Consider the following 18,332-nt stretch of genomic DNA (forward strand, 5'->3'; position numbering starts at 1 on the left):
AGAATTGATACAGAAAAAATTGCTTGCAATACTTCTCTAAAAACATAACACGATAGTAGCTTTTGTAGTTAAAGTAGATGAACCCTCTAAGTGTAGGACATTTTATTTTTATTCAATTTCCTTTAATTGCACATGTAGAGTTTGGCATAACTTGGTGCTGAAAATTATTGAAACTCCTAAACGAAAGGCTCATGAGAGCATTTTCAAAAAATATACTTGTGTCAGAACATTGTAAGAAATTATTATTAACTTCCCAAAGGAAATTATTGTAATCGGCCCAACTTTTTGGATTTGAAACTTTTGACATTTTTTTGGCGTTTTACGGTCCCTAGAATCTGTTTTCCTTAACCCGTACGTTATTAAGCTTCTCTCTGTTGCATTTGTAAGACCTAAACTTAAATATAGTTTTGTAGCCGTATCACCTTCGTATAATAAGACTTGAAGCAATTCAGAGCAAATTCGTGTATTTTATCCTTCGTTTCATCCGTGGTCACATGAACATATGTAGATTTCCTCCTTTCTCTCAAGGGCTCCTGTCTATTTTAAAAGAAAAGTATACTAATTTTGCCTTTTAAAATGAAATTAGTCAAAAATTAGTGCCTGTTTACTTAATTGAAGTAAGGCAGTAAACGTAATAAATTATTATTTCTTAACTTATCGATAAACTTCTCGCATAAAGCAACAACAACAAAATAACCAAACAATTTTCGTCCTGACACGCAACATACACCCATCATAAATTACTTGTACCACTTTCGCCGCTTTAATTAAAAATGAGGGAAACAACTTAATCTGAAACCGAACTTGAACTCGTATCCATTGACCAAAAACTACTCACGGATAATTTAGTACAATAGCGTGCATTTAAGAAAGGGGGCTTATGTCCTATATATAAGCCTATCTGTATATAAAAATGATTATGAATGCGCGGACACGCTCACTTCATCACCGTACTCGCACCACAAATTATATCAAGGAAAGCGGCTCGACGCACGGACGACGACGAGCGTCGCGTCGATTTGCCATCAATTTATTATCCCCACTGCCGAAGTTCAGCCAAAAAAACGATAACACTCTGCAGTTCCAAAAGGAGCAGAACTCAAAAAATCCTTTTGGGAGCATTTTGCCTTTGTATGAATATCGTAAAAGGCGAAAAGGAAGACGAAGACTCACTAACGGCTAACGCTATCGGGATCAGTCAAAAGATTCGACTGTCTGACACCTAACATCCGCTGTCGGCTGTTTTACTCTCTAGCATCACTATACAGACACTCGTGCTACATTATGAGTTATGTGATGCAGCACTGGCTGTGCCGCACGCCAGTTGTGCTATGATATATCATGATCAAGATCCACTTAAGGTTAGGTGGAAAGAGTGATGCAAGAACGAAGCATCATCCAGGCTTGTCGGATGGACGACTCTTCTTATGCATCCATATGAAGAATGTATACGAGAAGGTATTTGTTGGACGTCGGTGATGGGCGATGGCGGCATCGCTTGGTTGAACACATTGATCAATTCAAATTATATCATTTGTAATCTGGGTCGATTCAACTCAACAGAAGGATCCAAATAGTGCGATGATATTTGATCTGTTTTTTGAAACAGGAGCTTGATGTGATAACTTGCTCCTTAGGTTCGCGTATCATATTTAACTGGATTAAGTATTAGACAGGCAACCGCCGCCTGTTATTTGCGATCCTAAAGATCCAAATTTTTGAGTCATTGTTAAGTTTTTCTTTTAATGGATCACATTTTCGATACTCATGTCCTGAAAGAGGATTACTCAGTTAAAGCATTGGGTGGTCCTAGTCTCGCTTGGTTTATATCAAATATGTATTTTCCAGACTATTTTCTGATTCATCAATATTCCGGCCTTGTGTAAGTCGTGGCATCCTTTCGACTTCGCATACTTACTTTCACTTGTGTCAACTGCTTTATACGTTCTTAACACGCTCCTCTGATCTCAACAATGTCAGCAATTAGCAGTGATTTCCAATGTTAAATACCAACTACAAAAGAAAAAGAAATCTCAAGCAATTGTACCACACGCATGTTGGTTTGCTCTTTGAAGCCATAGCCCCCACCGAGCATGTAATTAAAGGTCTAAAGAACCGAATCCAACGAAGCAGCCGAACCAGCCTAACATCATGTTGAGAGATATCCAATTTCCCAAAGTCACGCAATTGCCACTGTGCCGTCACTGACAATGTGCCAAAATGTTTGCGTTTTTTTACAAGTGGGTAATAAGGTACCGCAGGGCGTAGTTGTAGGGCCCTTCTTCTTTATGATTATATTTTTTTCCATAAAGAATTAAATTCAATGTTTACTTAGGTTCTCTCATTTAGTGGATGGATATTTAGTAATGTGGCTATTGCCTTGTTATAAACAACCAGGAAACACACACTTATCTCCATTACAAGACTGTCTTGCAGCCTTGTCCTACACGAAGTTGGCTCCGTTTCGAAGCTGTTCCGATTCATCAAAAAGTAGCTCAATTAAGTGCATTTATGTGGTTACAATTTGGTTCAAGTCTGTCGGCTTAAAACAAGTTCTGAATATCCAGATTTTAGTTTGATAGTGATGATGATCAAAGCAGAAAAGCACGAGTACCTGATTCTTTTGCGAAAAAGTGTGAAACATAATGGTTGGAATGGAATTAACCGTTAAAGGGAAATCTATTTGCAATTTATTGTGATAGAAAAGCCATTGGCTTTTTTATACCATAAAGTAAGGCTTATACAGTTTTGTGCGTGTTGCTGGGAATGAAAAATAGGTAATATGTGGGCGTTTGCAGGTAATTGATGGAAAATTGTAATGTGAGTCTATTGATGGTGAGATTTTCATTTTAAATGTAGGATTTAATGCATTTAAATCATATTTAAGTTGATCAGTGAAACCCATAAGTTTTAAAATACCCGGATACCGAATGTCCTCAGTGCCGATTTTTTTTATGAGAAAGGTTAGTTTAATTATTTGAATTGAAAAAATGTTAAATGAATGAGAGTCTTATTTTAATGCTCGTTATTTGCTTTAAAGCAGCTTCTAGTAATTCTAGTCGTTTAACCCTTTCGTTTATCATTATATAGAACAAAGAATATTTGTACATATTATATAATGTATCACTTGAGTCCCCAAAAGGATTAAGTCAAAAACTGTTGCAAAGTATATTCTCGCCTCCCTCACACTTATTTCGTGAACGTATTGAAGTTTTTAAAATGTTGTTACCAATGTAGACGTTATTACCATTGTGGAGGTAGAGCTGGAATAAATGTCAAAACTTTGAAAACATTTAAGACGGAAAGTGGCATTAAATTGGAATTGATTGTATTTAATACAATCGTATTTGAAGTTTTTTAACTTTAGCTGTTCTCGCATATTTTGGAAAAAAGTAGAACTTAGAACTTCGCAGTTCAATTTTTAGAGTTGTCATTATTATAACAGTTCTAAATTAATAAATGGATTAATCGATATTTTAAGTTAACATACAAAAATGTGGGGGGGTTGGTTTAGTAAATATATGTTATATTATTTTTTTATTTTAAATTTCCAGTGCTTTTTTTTGCTTTTTTGGCAATATTTTACATATTATACTAATAATCATGTTTGAATACAAATTAAATACATACACATATGAATGTAGTTATCTACATATTATACATTTTTGGTTAGATATTTACAGAATATTTACAAAGTGAAATCCAAGCTCCTTGGTATGTTTATTACATCCTCATAATCGATGTCTATTTCTTTGTAGGTGTTAAGTAACATCAAGCCGTTCAGCCGCATCTCACCGGTTTCGCTTCGCAGATAAGTCTTTAATCTGCGCAGGCATGAGAAAGACCGCTGACTTGTAGCCACAGATACTGGCAGTGTCGCACCGATTTGCATATAGCGAAGAACTGTCTTATATAAAGAAGCATCGCAAGCATTTAAGGCTTCTATAAAGTTTTTGGGGCGTTTTACGTTTGACATACTCAAGCTATGTCTGCAACAATAGTTTATTTAACATTAACAACTAAGTTACGAATTGTTACCTTAGCCACATTCTCATAACAACTAAAAAATCATCCAAACATCCTCTTATTCTCTGGCCATTCATGATCAAATACTTCCAAATACTTCAACAGTTCTTTTCATGTCGTCTTCATCAAATGTCCAACATGTTTCTGGCAAAATATTTTTAATTTTGAAAATTAATTCACGATGGTCGATTAACATAAAATTTAAACTGAACCAACAATTTTTTTTTTTTTGACAGGAGGAAATCTTCAAAAGACACTTGGCAGTATTCGACAACAAGTAGTGTGGGACTCTTAACCACAAAAACCACCTCTTCATCGAAAATTCTTGAAGGACCGACTCCCGATTTTTCTTTCTTAACTTTGTGCAATCACTTTGGGGAAAGTTTAAACTTTTAATACTTTCCATGTTTTTTTTAGACCATAAGCTCATGAGGCTTGGTTCTTCTTAATCTCCGAACATGGTTTCTTATATTCAAGACGGCCTCCATTTCAGAATTAGTATGACTTTGCAATTTCTGGTTGTGCGATACAGCGCATTTTTTAACAACTTCTGTAACCATTTCTATTTGTAAGTCACGATGTAGATCGGTATTTCTTATGTACCAAGGTGCATTAACTATTCCACGAAGGACTTTTTTTTTGGAATTTTTGGATGATTTCGGTATTTGTTTTCTTTGTACAGCCCCATAATTGGATTCCATAGGTCCAAACAGGCTTTAGTACTTGATTATACAGCATTATTTTGTTTTGGATTGATAAATCAGAGTTGTTACCAAGCAACCAGTACATTTTTCTATATTATGGTGTGATTACCAACTGGAATATCCCTTGTGTATAGTAAATACAGGGTAGGACCTAGGACACTTCCTTGTGGTACACCGGCTTCTATTTTCTTCAATTCCGAGTATTCTTGATCGTACCTTACTCTAAACAATCGGTCTGAGATGTACGATTTTAATATTTCAAAGTACTGCCTGGGAAGATCCCTTTGCAGTTTGTACTCAAGTCCCTCATGCCAAATTTTGTCAACAGCTGGAGCAACATCTAAGAAAATAGCTGCACATACTTGTTTTTTTTCTAATGCTTTTTCTATTACATCCGATATTCTATGAACTTGGTCTTTCGTGGAATGTTTATTTCTAAAGCCAAACTGATGGTTTGGGATTAACCTTCTTTCTTCTATGATTTTGCTAAGTCTCTTCAGATGCAGTTTTTCAAAAACTTTTGCCATAATTTGTATAAGCGATATTGGTCTGTAAGCCGTCACTTCTGTAGGCGGTTTACCTTGCTTTAGTATGACAATTACTTCAGCAATTTTCCAATGGTGCGGGACATACCGGTGCTTAAGGCATGCATTTATTATACATTGGCGTTTTATAAAGGCTTTCAATGGCATTTCTTTCATAACCTGAGCAGTAGTTAGATCGTAACCTGGTGATTTTTTTTTGGTAGTTGATATAAACACATACTTTTTATTTCTTTAAGTCTTGCAATTGGTATTTCACTTTCATCTATCTTATCAACAAACTGTAAGTCATTTTCAGCCGCTTAAAAACATTACAAAAAACATGAAAAATATGTTCAGCGAAAAGGTTAGCTTTTTCTTTCGGATTACCGATCCATTTCCCATCTTGAGATTTCAAGGGCGAGTTTTGTAACCGCTGTTTTTTCAGGCGCTTGGCTGCTTTCCATAGCGAAAAATTGGTTGAAGCATCAGTCGTTAAATTCCTTAGGAATGTAGTGAGTGGGTCATTTTTGAATTTGTAAATTTGTTTTTTAAGATTATAGCTCATACGGTTAAACGTTGTTTTATCATCTGGAAATCTAGTATTTTGCCATTTACTTCGAACTCTTTTTTTTTCTATTATCAACTCTTTTATCTCTAAAGGATATTTTATTTCATATTGTCTTCTATTAGAAAATGTTGGAGTACTTTCTCCAGCGGCCTGTTGCACATCAGCAATAAATTGTTCAACTTCATGGTCAATTTGCTCGATTGTATCCATAGGAGATCTTAATTTTATAAAACTTAAAATCTTTTCTCTAAAATCACTCCAGTTTGTTTTCTTCTTCGACACTAATGTGATTTCGTTTGATTTCTTTAGCTATGAAAAAGTCAATAAGGTCAGATATTTTGTTAGTATTGGAAGGCCAGTAAGTTGGCGACCTGGAGCAATAGAATTCGCAATTGTATTTACGGCCTGCTTGGAAAAGTCTTTTGCCTTTTGTTGATATAAGTCTTGAACCCCAATGGGTGTGTTTCGCATTGAAGTCTCCGCCAACAAGAAAGTTATGCCCAAGAAGATTAAAAAGATCTGTACAGTCATCTTCTGTCGGGGAGCGCCTTGGTGGGCAGTATATAGCTGCTATCTTAAACTCTTTCTTTTTCATACCAATACTAATAGCTGTTACTTGCATATTTTCACTAGTAAACTTGGCTACTTCATAATAATTTAAGCTTTCTTTTATAAGAATCGCCGATCCACCTCTTGCCTTGTCAGCTGGATGTGGAGCGTGGTAACATGAATAGTTTTCTATTACATTATTTAGACTTTGCCTATTGGAGAAATGAGTTTCGGACACCAGACAAATATCAATATGTTCTAGATCTAAAAAAATTTTTAATTCGGATGAATTTTGTATAAAACCGTTTGCATTCCATGTAGCAATTTAAAGTGTTCTGTCCATCATTGTTTTTTAAGAGCGACTTTTTCGCTTAGCAGTTTGATATTCAAATCATGTTTATCAATTCTTTTAAGAATAAGTTGTAGCATTTCTTTTATGGAAGTCTCTTCATTCTTCCGCATATTTTTAACAATAATCTGAGCATTTTGTATTGCTGTTAGTAAAGTATAAGGTTTGACTACATTACTCTTCAGATTCTGTTCATCTAGGATTTCTAACGAGCAACAGATATGCTCATAAATGTCAGAGTCTAAATGCTTAACCCAACGCTTTTCGCAAAATTTTAAAAGCCGTGTTTGTTTTGCTTTTGGACAGGAAGCGGGAATTTTTCTTTTAAGAAAGTAGCTGATGCTTTGGTTGAAATTCTAAACAAATTAACAACCCACAGTGTGTAATGGCCAAATTCAAATTATCGCTTGTGCATATACATAATTCTCTGACCTTGGCAGCACAGCCGTTGAATCTTCCACTCATTGCCCGCGTCCCATCATAGCCTTAGCAATCAAAATGTAATGTGAAAGGGGTTCGGCCCAGTAAAGACATGACAACCCTATATATTCATAATCACAAGACGCAGACCTTTCATTTGATACCAAATTAAGCTATTAACTGGATAGGCTAAGTCGTGGTCAAAAAACACGCTCCTTGAAATAAGGCTGCCAAGCGCTTCGGCCCACTTTAAGTTTGATCTATCTACTCGAGCTTTATAGTTCGGCTCTGGTGCAATATCTTGCTCTAAACTGCATCTAGTGATCAAAAAGGTATTGAAGCCATTGAGTGGATGAGTAAAGTGTTCCGACGCGACGGTTCTCTTGTACTATTAAAACTTGTTCGTTTGGTTATATCAACATTATTGTACTATATATGCACTCGCAATAGCGTTTAAATAATGTTTGGAAAAGGAAATTCTCTTCTGGCAGTAGATCTTTGCTCTTGTTCTTTGGCCTTTTAAAATGTGAACTTCGATGTCTTGCTTTGTCTTCTTACAAAAATCAACTTTTCCTTCTCAAGCTTAAATGGAATTAAATAATACTTACCCTTAATACTTCTATAACAAGAAAACCAGGCTTTTTTTAATTATTTACTACAACACATTTCCTTATAGTCGACAGCCAAATTAGACAAAAATCGGAGACGTGAAAGTAGACTAAACAGTAGCTCAATTCCAATACAAGTCAAAAATTGGATTTGGGCTATTTTTAGATCAATTTTGGACGAGCTGTCATACTTAAGTTGCTTTCGGCAAATTTCTGAAAAAAAGATAGCCTAGTTCCTGATGATAAGCCCAATCTGGCAAGCCTGCTAACACCTATACAAAGATTGGTTAAGACTGATTTAAAACATACAATTTATCTGATAAATATGTTCTTGTTTCTATTTTTCGTTAGTAACAATGTCAATGATATTTTTCTTTTACTTTAAAGTTATAAATTCGATAGTAATATAAACTGATTGTATAATTCCATAAATAATACATTATTGACCCAATGATCCATATAAAATCGGTCGTACTAAGACAATATTGTGTATGTACATACAAATCAGTTCTTACATTGTCAATTTATTATCTTTATAGCTGACAGTTATACGGGCCTACCACGTTATAAACAATTAATGTGTGTTTCAAAACGAATTTATGTGTCTCAGTTAACTTATTACTGCAGTGTATTGTTTTTTCTTGCTTTATTACTACTTTGTTTACCTAAGTAGGAATATTTATTAGTTATTTATTTGATAATTCAGTTGCAATGTTATTTCATTTTTCAAAGCACCGCAACACACACTATTCGAAAGTATAAGTATGGTGATGGTGGTGTACGACATTACACCCATCAAAAATATTAATCACAATTAAATAAAACTTGATAAGAAAATAAGGCAATGCGCACTTTACTTTGTAATATTAATGTAAACTCCTAGCAGCGTATTCTTCCGGTTCTGGTTCACATAAAACCATTGTGAACTTCTATCGTTATTAAACTATGAAAAAAAGTGCAATATAAATTTTACGCATCAACAATAAAAAATAAATAAACAAAAACAAAAAAGTATTACAAAAATATTCTAATGCTGATAACACAGAGTGGAACAAAAATTTTCTCCACTGATCATTGCCTTGCATTGAACCCTATAATTTGATTTGATTACCAGGCACTGATCTTGGCGTCAATACGAAGCTTATTTGTATGAGTATGAATTTCACCGCAATCAGTTGATGTACGCTGTTTTTGTTTTAAATTATTTCTAAGTACTTAGAGTTGGCTGTCATATAACGTTTTTATCGTTCAATCAAGTAACAGCTGTCAAAAAGACCTACTCCCAACAAAAAAACTATTGTCAGATGGAAAATTAAACGCCGAGAATAACACAAGTTAAACACTTCAACCTTCAATTTAATTCAACTCAACGCATTCTTATACACAAGGAAGAAATAACAAATATGTAGAAATTCACCAAAGTTCTCTTTCTCTCGATCGATCTTTGGACAGGAAATCCGAACGAATGGAAAATAAATATATTTCATTTAACAAAGTGTAATCGGCTTAAAACGCCTCTATAATGCTGCGGGTATTACACCAATTTGTTCCACTTTTCTCAACTTTAGAGAGGAAGTTTGTATATTTACCATCAGCTTTAGCTGTAAAGTAGGTACATTTACATAGGTACGAGTATAATGAAGTATCTTTAGGGTTGTCTAAGTCTTAGTCTATGTCTATCTACAAGAAATTTGTTTTGCTTTATTGATGATGGTTACAACAACAAGAATAGACATCGTTAGGGCATGGAAAATCCTCAATTAGTGTCAACGACAGCTTGGAAATAATTTCCAATATCTTAATCTTATGGGAATGTTCTCTTCCTTAATGGTAATACAAAAATTGATACAGTTGTATATTATATACTTTTATGCAATGCGAAATAAATTTATATTTTTTGTAACGATTTAAAAAATGCACAAGATTTAAATATCGAATTGAGAACAATTAACTCAAATTAAAGAAGTGTAATTGATAAAACTTTTTTGTTCAATGTGAACAGGGGTTTCTAAAGCAATTGGCCAATATAATGTACTGCTTTTCAAGTTTATATTCATTGAGAACAGTTAAAAAGTTGTTGCTTGTAATTAAGAAAGTGGTAACCGAGAATTCAGTTAGAACTACAGAAAACATTCACAGTCACATTGAAACATTGTTTAAAAGCTACATTTTGTCTGCGCCGAACTTCCTTATTTTTATAACAGCTTTTTTGGCCAAAACTTCTGTCTAACCTAATTTTAATATTCATCTGTGGATTATTATCTTTTTTTTCGGATGTGGACTACCAAACTGCAGCGTATAATAATCTTATTTAATTCTGATATTGTCAAATGGGAAAACAAAAACCTTGTACAATTTATTCCTTCAAAAAATCAATGATGTGTATTGTCGCAAAAACGTTATCCTTTCCCAATGCTACTATCCATGGGTGGGACTTGCATCAAGGAGACTGAGCAGCTCTCAGTTTTAGGTATGTGCATAATAAACCACTTGCTATGGAGTAATCGAATGTTTGATATCTCAAAAAGTGTTTATGTTTTTTCCGACGTTGCGACGCAAGAGGTTTCTAAACAATTCTGATCTGGCTATAATTTATAAAGCAATAGCTTTTACCCGCGAATTCGTCCGCATCAGATAGTTTCTTTTGGATAGTTGTATAAAAAAAAACAGAGCTGTACTTTTTTGTACGTATATGTTTGAATTATGTTGAGATGGAATGAGGCCATACTAAGTGTGATTGTCATAGGTTAGGTTAACACATTTTAAGAAGAAGATAGGTTAATGCAATACATTGTTATATACGATGTTTTTGCTTTTCCTTCCTTGGCCAGAACGTAAAGATTTTGTGGTCTTGAGACTCGTGAGCACGCTACATATAATTGTCCATGGGAAAAACAGTTTGGTTTTCCAAATTTACACCTGCAACTTTCAGCGTTTGTCCCTGATCTTTATTTATTGTTATTGCAAATGCTGCTTTCAGAAGAAACTGCACTCTTTAAAACTGAAACGGCAAATTAGGTATTCCAGTCATGATTATACGAGTAGCTTTTATAATATTTCGTCCTAGATAAGTAATCTGTAGCCGTGTACCATTACATAACTTTGGTGCGTCAAGATATCTCATTAACAGGGCTGCAACACTAACCTGCCATCTTAATTTATGAAAAGGCACCTCTGATAATTCCAAAGAATTAAGAAACTCTACGGGGTTTGATGTTACTTGCTCCGTGTCCATAACGTGTGAAGCCCGCGTTAATGGGAATGCGTTGTTTCCCGAGGTCAAAAGTGACTTATGTCCTTTCTTAAGTCTCGAACTATCTCCTTACTAAATTTCATTTAAATCTGTTCAATAGTTTAGGCGTAAAAGCGATCGGCCGACTTGAATTTCCCAAAGAGAATGCGTCATTTACTAGGGGAAAACAGCAGCCTATGTCCGGTTCGGGTATCAAAATATCTTCATAACAAATTTCATGCAAATTGTTTCAGTAGTTTAGGCGTGATTGAGTGACAGGCAGACAGACAGAGTTACTACCGCATTTATATTACTTGTATGGAAGTATGTTGCATTCCTCCCCTTGAACAATTCAACCGCGTAATACCAATAATCCTAGAAATCTCCATCAGTTTACCCTTGACTCCAATTTCAGTCTTACAGTCAAGTACAGGGATTCATTCCTTATTCATTACAATGTGCACACATTCAAAACCTTTCTAATCACATCCTTCCTTCCTAATTACTCGCACTGTGTTTAGTCATTTATATCCCCTTTAGTGTGCGTACAATGCCTAAAAAAAAGAAAGTAGATTAGGCTTCATTGTTGGGAAGTCCAACGACTTGGGACTAGGAATGATGGAAACAAAATACGAAAAGCACTTGGCCTGATCGGTGTGGGCTGGGTGTTAACTCACACACAACCGATTCAGTCCTATTTTAGGGATACACAAAATTCCATACGTAAAGCCTCCCTATATTATTCAAATAAAGTTCTCAGACGAGAGGCTAAGTATCTGGGTCTTATTTCAGACACAAAACTAAACTGAAAATGTAATATCCAAGAAAGAGTCAAAGGAGCTAGTGTAGCTCTATTCTTTTTGCCAAAAAGCTATCGGTGATAAGTGGGGCCTATAACCCCGAATTACACATTGTTTATAATCATAGGTAATCAGTCTGATTTAAAATTAAGGCGTGGTAGTATGGTAGATTGCTTTCAAAAAAGCTATAAACCACGACAAAACAAATTAAGTCCAACGTTCACTGGCACTGGATACTTTGCCAAAAGAAGCTCTGAGAGCTCGACTCAAAACTTCACCGCAGTGGGTTAACAAAAGCATTGGCGACTCGGTAATTGTTAAGTATTTACAATCAATTCCAAAGCACAACGACAACACCATCTCCAACCGCAAATCGACAAAAACTTACAGATTTTTATACCTCCAGATCTTTCTGGAAGGAAAGGGCATTCCTAAAGACAAGATAGATCAAACACAAATGACGGATTGTACTTTTAACTACTGAATTAAATATCGCTTTTCGACTTCTCAAAAATGGTAGCGTGTTCCAGGCGGAACTTTTGGCGATGAAAGTAGTCTTGTCCTGTCTTAAAGAAAGCGCGATATCAACATCAGATATCCGTATCTTCTCAGATAGTCAGGACGCTATCAAATCTCTGGACTCTGTCTCTACAAACTTTATAAGAGTCCATAACTGTCAATCATCATGAAAATAGCACAACAATTTTATATACACTACTGCTGGGTGCCGGGCCATAGAAATTTTAAGGCAGGTAAACCCGCCAGAAATGGTACTGCACAAACCATTCTAGATTCAACCACTTTTGGGTAATGCTGCCTTACCAATCGCTACATGTATTGTAAGCTATTTAATGCAAGGTGCTATGAAGAATGAAAACATCAGGTGGCATAACACGAAAAACTTCTGACCTACACTAGATTTAAAGCGCTCAAGGTTCTTGCTATCTCTAACCAGATCGCTCGATAATTGGAATCATAACCGGGCATTGTCTAATAGGAAAGCACGCCATGCGGCTAGGAGTATTCTCAAACGACTTTTGCCGAATCTGTAAGGATGAGGAAGAGGAAGTAACAGTTCTTCATCCCCTCTGGACACGGAGAACATGATCTAGCTTAAAGACGCAAGAATAACCAAGGGGAATTCTTCTGTAACGATCTGAACGATTTTTGTCGATTTTTTTATAATGATCAGTCTTTCACGATTCGTAAGCGACTCAAACTGGTTTCATTGAGCTTAGAAAAAAGCCTCAAGATTTTTGTGGTATCACAATAGGCCTTTAAAATGGCCTGAGTGTGTCCTACTATGCAGAAAGTCACTTTTAACTAACCTAACCTTAGAGTCTTAGCTTCTGGGTACTCTATTGATATAAATAGGTTTTCTGAATAGCTATCAGAACTTAAAGACACAATATATCTTGAGCTCTACAATTTCAAGTGTCCCAAAAGCTTTTGATGCACGGCGCAGATATCACCTTTTTAGTAGAAATCATCTTCCCCATCAAGGCGCGAAGCTTCATTATGCTTGTGTATGCTTAAAAGTTGCTTAATAAACTATTCATCATAAATGCACTACTTTGAACTCTGATAAACAAAAATAACCACGGACTTTCAATCCAACTCATGCATAACATTTTGTTTTTTGAAAAAAAAAAAAAAATACCGCATTTAAAAAACTGTCTCGATTGTTTCCGCCCGGGTTCGAACCGGGGACCTTGTGCGTGTGAAGCACACGTGATAACCACTACACTACGGAAACTAGTTACTAAATCTATGACAAATATCATTTATGAAGATAAGAACTTATTTACCTGTAGAATTTACCTGTAGCTTCAATTTGAGTTTGAAAGCTTTCCACAATGGCAAAATTAATGTAGTATTTAGCTGCGGTGACGAATTTTGAAGGAGTCGTATAATTTAGGTCAGTGTGTTTTAAAACAAATTGTTCTCTTATGTAAGCAATTTCGTATTTTAATTCGCCTTCAGTTTCAAGTTCCTCATGGCTGATTTTTACTCTAACGTCTCATCAAGAAAAACTTGCAGCTGTCTTTCAGAGATTGATGACTTAAAAAATCGCTATATAACATTTGGTTTATCATGCATTTCCATAGCCACTTTTACGGGGTGTCTCGTAGAGGATGGTCCAAACTGAATTTAGTGATAGAACAGGTCATGACGGTTTTCGAGTAATAGCTATTGGGTGTTTCCCTCACAATGATTATTTGGAATTTCAACCTCTGTAGTGATATTCAGGCAAACATTTGTATGACTCAATGTTGCTTGTTTATCTCAAAAATTGTGCGTTCTTAAAATTTTGTCAAATGGTATGAACAAACCTTACCACACATAAGCTCTATATCAAAAGCTATACACATTTCAACCCAAACAGAAAAACTAACATACCTATGTATATCTTACGACCAACAAATTGATAGAACATTCAATATTAAATAGGTTTGAGTTCATATTTAAAAGTTTAGACATGCGAGTTAATGGCTCATGCATGCCTTATTTAGTGCGGTGTTGAGAAACATGTATTAAGTGGAGAAAGTACGGGTATTGTAGTTACTTCGGTGGTAGTTTAAAATTATATAATATAATTAATCAGGTGCACTAATTTTACCAGTTAAAAGTGGACGAATTAAAACAAAATCATTATTAACTACTTGGCGATAGAGGCTGTATTTAAAGAATTTATTCCATATGTTCATAAAAAGGGAGGTTATAAGGAAAAGGATGGTGGCCTCCTTAAGGCGAAACATATAAAGATGCGTTGAATAGATTCTATCCTATTCTTAAGGATCTAGTAAAAATTATTTGATTTAATATCCTCCCTGAAATCGGGATTAGAACTAAAAAAAACTCCAAGGTCTTTGATGTATTGAGTGATGCGATATATAATAATCAATCAAACTATAAGGCCGTTTTTTATAAAAAGTCATTTTCATATTATCCGCATAGATTAAAATGTTATTGTATCGTACAAACATTGATAGCTATTTGAAGTTGGGATCCTTTTAAGGGTCATAGGGCCTCTCCTACGCCTACGCGCCATCGTGTACGGTTTCCGAAGATGTGTTTCAGCTCTCAAATAATTGCCAGTTACGTCTTCGTATTATAGATTCTATAGGTTCCTGACCTTTCCTTTTTGTAGCCAAAATGCTGCAAATACTACAGATTAACCCCCAACACTCTAAAACGGCTTCGGCCTCTCTTCTTCTCCGCCTGACAAAAATTGGAGAAGATCTCGTTCTCATCCAAGAACCTTGGATTGTGAAATCCCTGGTTCGAGGAATGAGAACTCCTGGCTACTATATGTAACAGAAAAAGGTAACCCAAGGTCCTGCATACTAGTAAAACGTAATCTAAATGTATTTTTACTCCCTAGTTTCAGTAATAAAGACGTCACCACAGCCAGTATGGTAATAGACAACCATACCTACTGGCTGGTATCGGCATATTTGGGCCACGACCACCAGGGTCCACTGCCTGGTACCATTCTTGAATTGATAATAGCCAAAAGATCCTCATGGAGATCGTTCTGTAACTCCATAGAAGAATCCTCGGAGGCATCAAGTATAAGGAAGATTCTTTAGACAAATCCAACAATGCCTAGTTGTCTTAAAAAGAAACGCTAAACCTGCTATTAGACACCCACTTCCCGGATAGCTCCCAATCCGTTAATACAAGAAACATTCCTGGGTCGGGTATTACTTTATTTTTCCTCAAGGTCTGGTTACAAAAGAAAAATTGACATGGGTTCTGAATAGTTTCAAACCTTACAAATCTCCAGGTACCAGCTGAGCTACAATATACCATTGATATAACTTCGCCCATCATTGAGATGATCTTCAAAAGTTGTATAAATCTGGTCTATATACCTCAGCGAAGGAGTGATGTAAACGTAGTTTTCATTCCCAAGGCGGGCAAATGCTCGCATGTCAACCCTAAGGACCTAAGACCTATTAGCCTATCATCTTTCATTCTCAAAACTCTGGAACGATTGATCGATATCCATATACGTAACAACATTGAGAAGAGACTATCAATGTCTCAGCATGCTTACTGCAAAGGGAAATCGGTAGAAATAGCCTTGCACACTCTGGTAAGAACTATCGAATACTCCCTAGAGAAAAAGGAATACACTATGGTGGCCTTCTTAGATATTGAGGACGCTTTCAACAACGTTGACTCATCCGCTATCACTTCTGCTATGACGACCTTAAACGTCGAATACTCAATCTGTGAGTTAATTAATCTAATGCTAAAAAGCAGGATCATCAACTCTAGATTGGGAGATTTTTGCACAAAAAGGTCTGTCAGTAGAGGCACTCCGCAAGGTGGTGTTCTGTCCCCTCTTCTGTGGAACATAGTGGTTAACGAACTACTAATATCCGTTGAGAGGGAAGGCTACAGAGTGGTTGCGTATGCCGATGATATTGCTATCGCCGTCACAGGGGAACATCATAATACACTGAGAGACCTCCTCCAAAATGCACTCAATATGCTCACTAGATGGGCTGATCACTGCGGACTTAGTATTAATCCTCAAAAAACAGACCTCGTCCTTTTCACACGGAAACACAAGATCCCAGTAATTGTAACTCCTTCAATAAAAGGTATACCACTAATTTTTACCAATGAAGCCAAATACCTTGGTCTGATATTGGACAAAAAATTAAGTTGGAAATCCAATATACGGGAAAGAGTTAAAAAAGCTAGAGCAGCTCTTTTCCTTTGCAAGAAAGCTATAGGAAGCAAATGGGGTTTTCAACCTCGCATAACCTACTGGCTATACACATCGGTCATCCGACCAATGCTTATGCACGGAGTTGCAGTATGGTGGACTACACTGGAGAAAGTCACATACTACAACAAACTCAGCAGAGTCCAACGCACTGCATGTCTCTGCAGTCTGCATTGAGAACCACACCCTCAGCAGCGTTAGACACTCTCTTCCATCTGACACCCCTCGACATCTTCAGTAAACAAGTGGCAGCAAGTACAGCGATAAGACTCGACGCCTCATCTCAATGGACCAAAAACAATGTGGGGCACTCCATCATTTTGAACCTCTTTGTTTCTATACCAAAGTACACAGACTACACTATTCCTAAACCCCAGACATCACAGGTAATTGTAGAGCCGATGAACTCGCTAAAAATGGAACCGTCATACATATTTCACCTGAAAGGGAGAAAATAGGTATTCCGATAGCTACATGTAAACTTATGCTAAAAGAAACAGCTTTTGCGATGGCAAATTCTAGTTGGCACAACTTACCAACATGCGCAGCCACAAAACTCATATGGCCTTCACTGAACCTAAAGCGATCTAAAGACTTGTTATCTTAAAGCAGACTTCATATTAGCTCCCTAATAGGTGTCCTTGCGGGACACTGTCTTATAGGCAGACACGCAATACAACTTGGCGTAGTCTCAAATGACTTCTGTAGGAGCTGTATGGACGAAGAAGAAGAAGAGGAAACAATCTCTCATCTCCTATGCACTTGCCCTGCTCTTTCACTCAGACGCAAACTTCGTCTTGGGAACTACTCTTTTGAATCCCAGTGAACTAGCTAAAAAGGATATCAAATATCTTCTTCGCTTTATAAAAAGCTCAAAATGGTTCGACTAGTAAGAAATAATTCTCTAGATTCATGTGGTATCACAATGGGCCTTTCTCTTGGCCTAAGTGTGTGGATTTTTTTTTAATCCTTAGCCACGTTAACCTTACCTAACCTTTCCTTCTATGAAGTACCTCATTTGATATACAGTTTGCCCAGAAAATCCTTAGGATGTTACGAAGATATCTATTCAGCGTAGAGATTGGTTTGTAATTACTAATATTAGACTTGCTTACCTTTTTAAGGACTGGTGTACAATAAATGCCTTCTTCCATATGGCTTTAGTGCAAATATGCGAAGAAGTGTAAATGCCACTACTGACTTACATTTTCTTAAGACAATTGGAGGAATTTCATCTGGACAAGAGGAATAATCATCTTTAAGTTATGCCAATTAATGCAAACGTCATTGAACATTATTAAAGGTAGTTTGGGGACAGTCTCGCAAGTCAATGAAATATTGCTAAAAGCTGGTAGCAAACCCTTACAAATTTCTGGAGTACTTACAAAAGTTATCTTTATTATTATTGAAATTATCTGGTTGGCCATCAGATTTCTGTTTTATATTAACAGATTTCCAAAATCTTTTGGGGTTAATCTTAAGAGAAATTTCCCTACAGAGAACGAAAGAAGTCAATATGACAAGTTTTGTTGAAATAAATTGAAACTACGGTGGTCATATTGGCTAGAGTGGTAGTCAGTACGACAGCTAGGCAGTCAACTGATGTAGTCAATTTGACAACTGCTGTAGTCAATGTGACAACTGCAGTAGTCAACATGACAACTGCGGTAGTCAATGTGACAACAAAGGTATCCAATAAAAAAACTGCCGTAGTCAATAAGACAACTACGGTAGTCAATATTTCAGCTGCTGCAGTCAATATGACAACTGCTGTAGTCAATGTGACATTTGCGGTGTCATTATGACAA

General features: G+C 36.1%; 1 non-coding gene across 1 annotated transcript; it reads right to left on the bottom strand.

The window, feature by feature from the left end:
* Nucleotides 1–13,463: 13,463 nt before the first annotated feature.
* Nucleotides 13,464–13,536, bottom strand: Trnav-cac (transfer RNA valine (anticodon CAC)). The gene has a single exon. It is a non-coding gene; the product is annotated as a tRNA-Val (tRNA).
* Between the last annotated feature and the right edge of the window lie 4,796 nt (nucleotides 13,537–18,332).

The sequence above is a fragment of the Eupeodes corollae genome, chromosome 1 (genome assembly GCF_945859685.1).
Source record: "Eupeodes corollae chromosome 1, idEupCoro1.1, whole genome shotgun sequence".
NCBI lineage: Eukaryota > Metazoa > Arthropoda > Insecta > Diptera > Syrphidae > Eupeodes > Eupeodes corollae.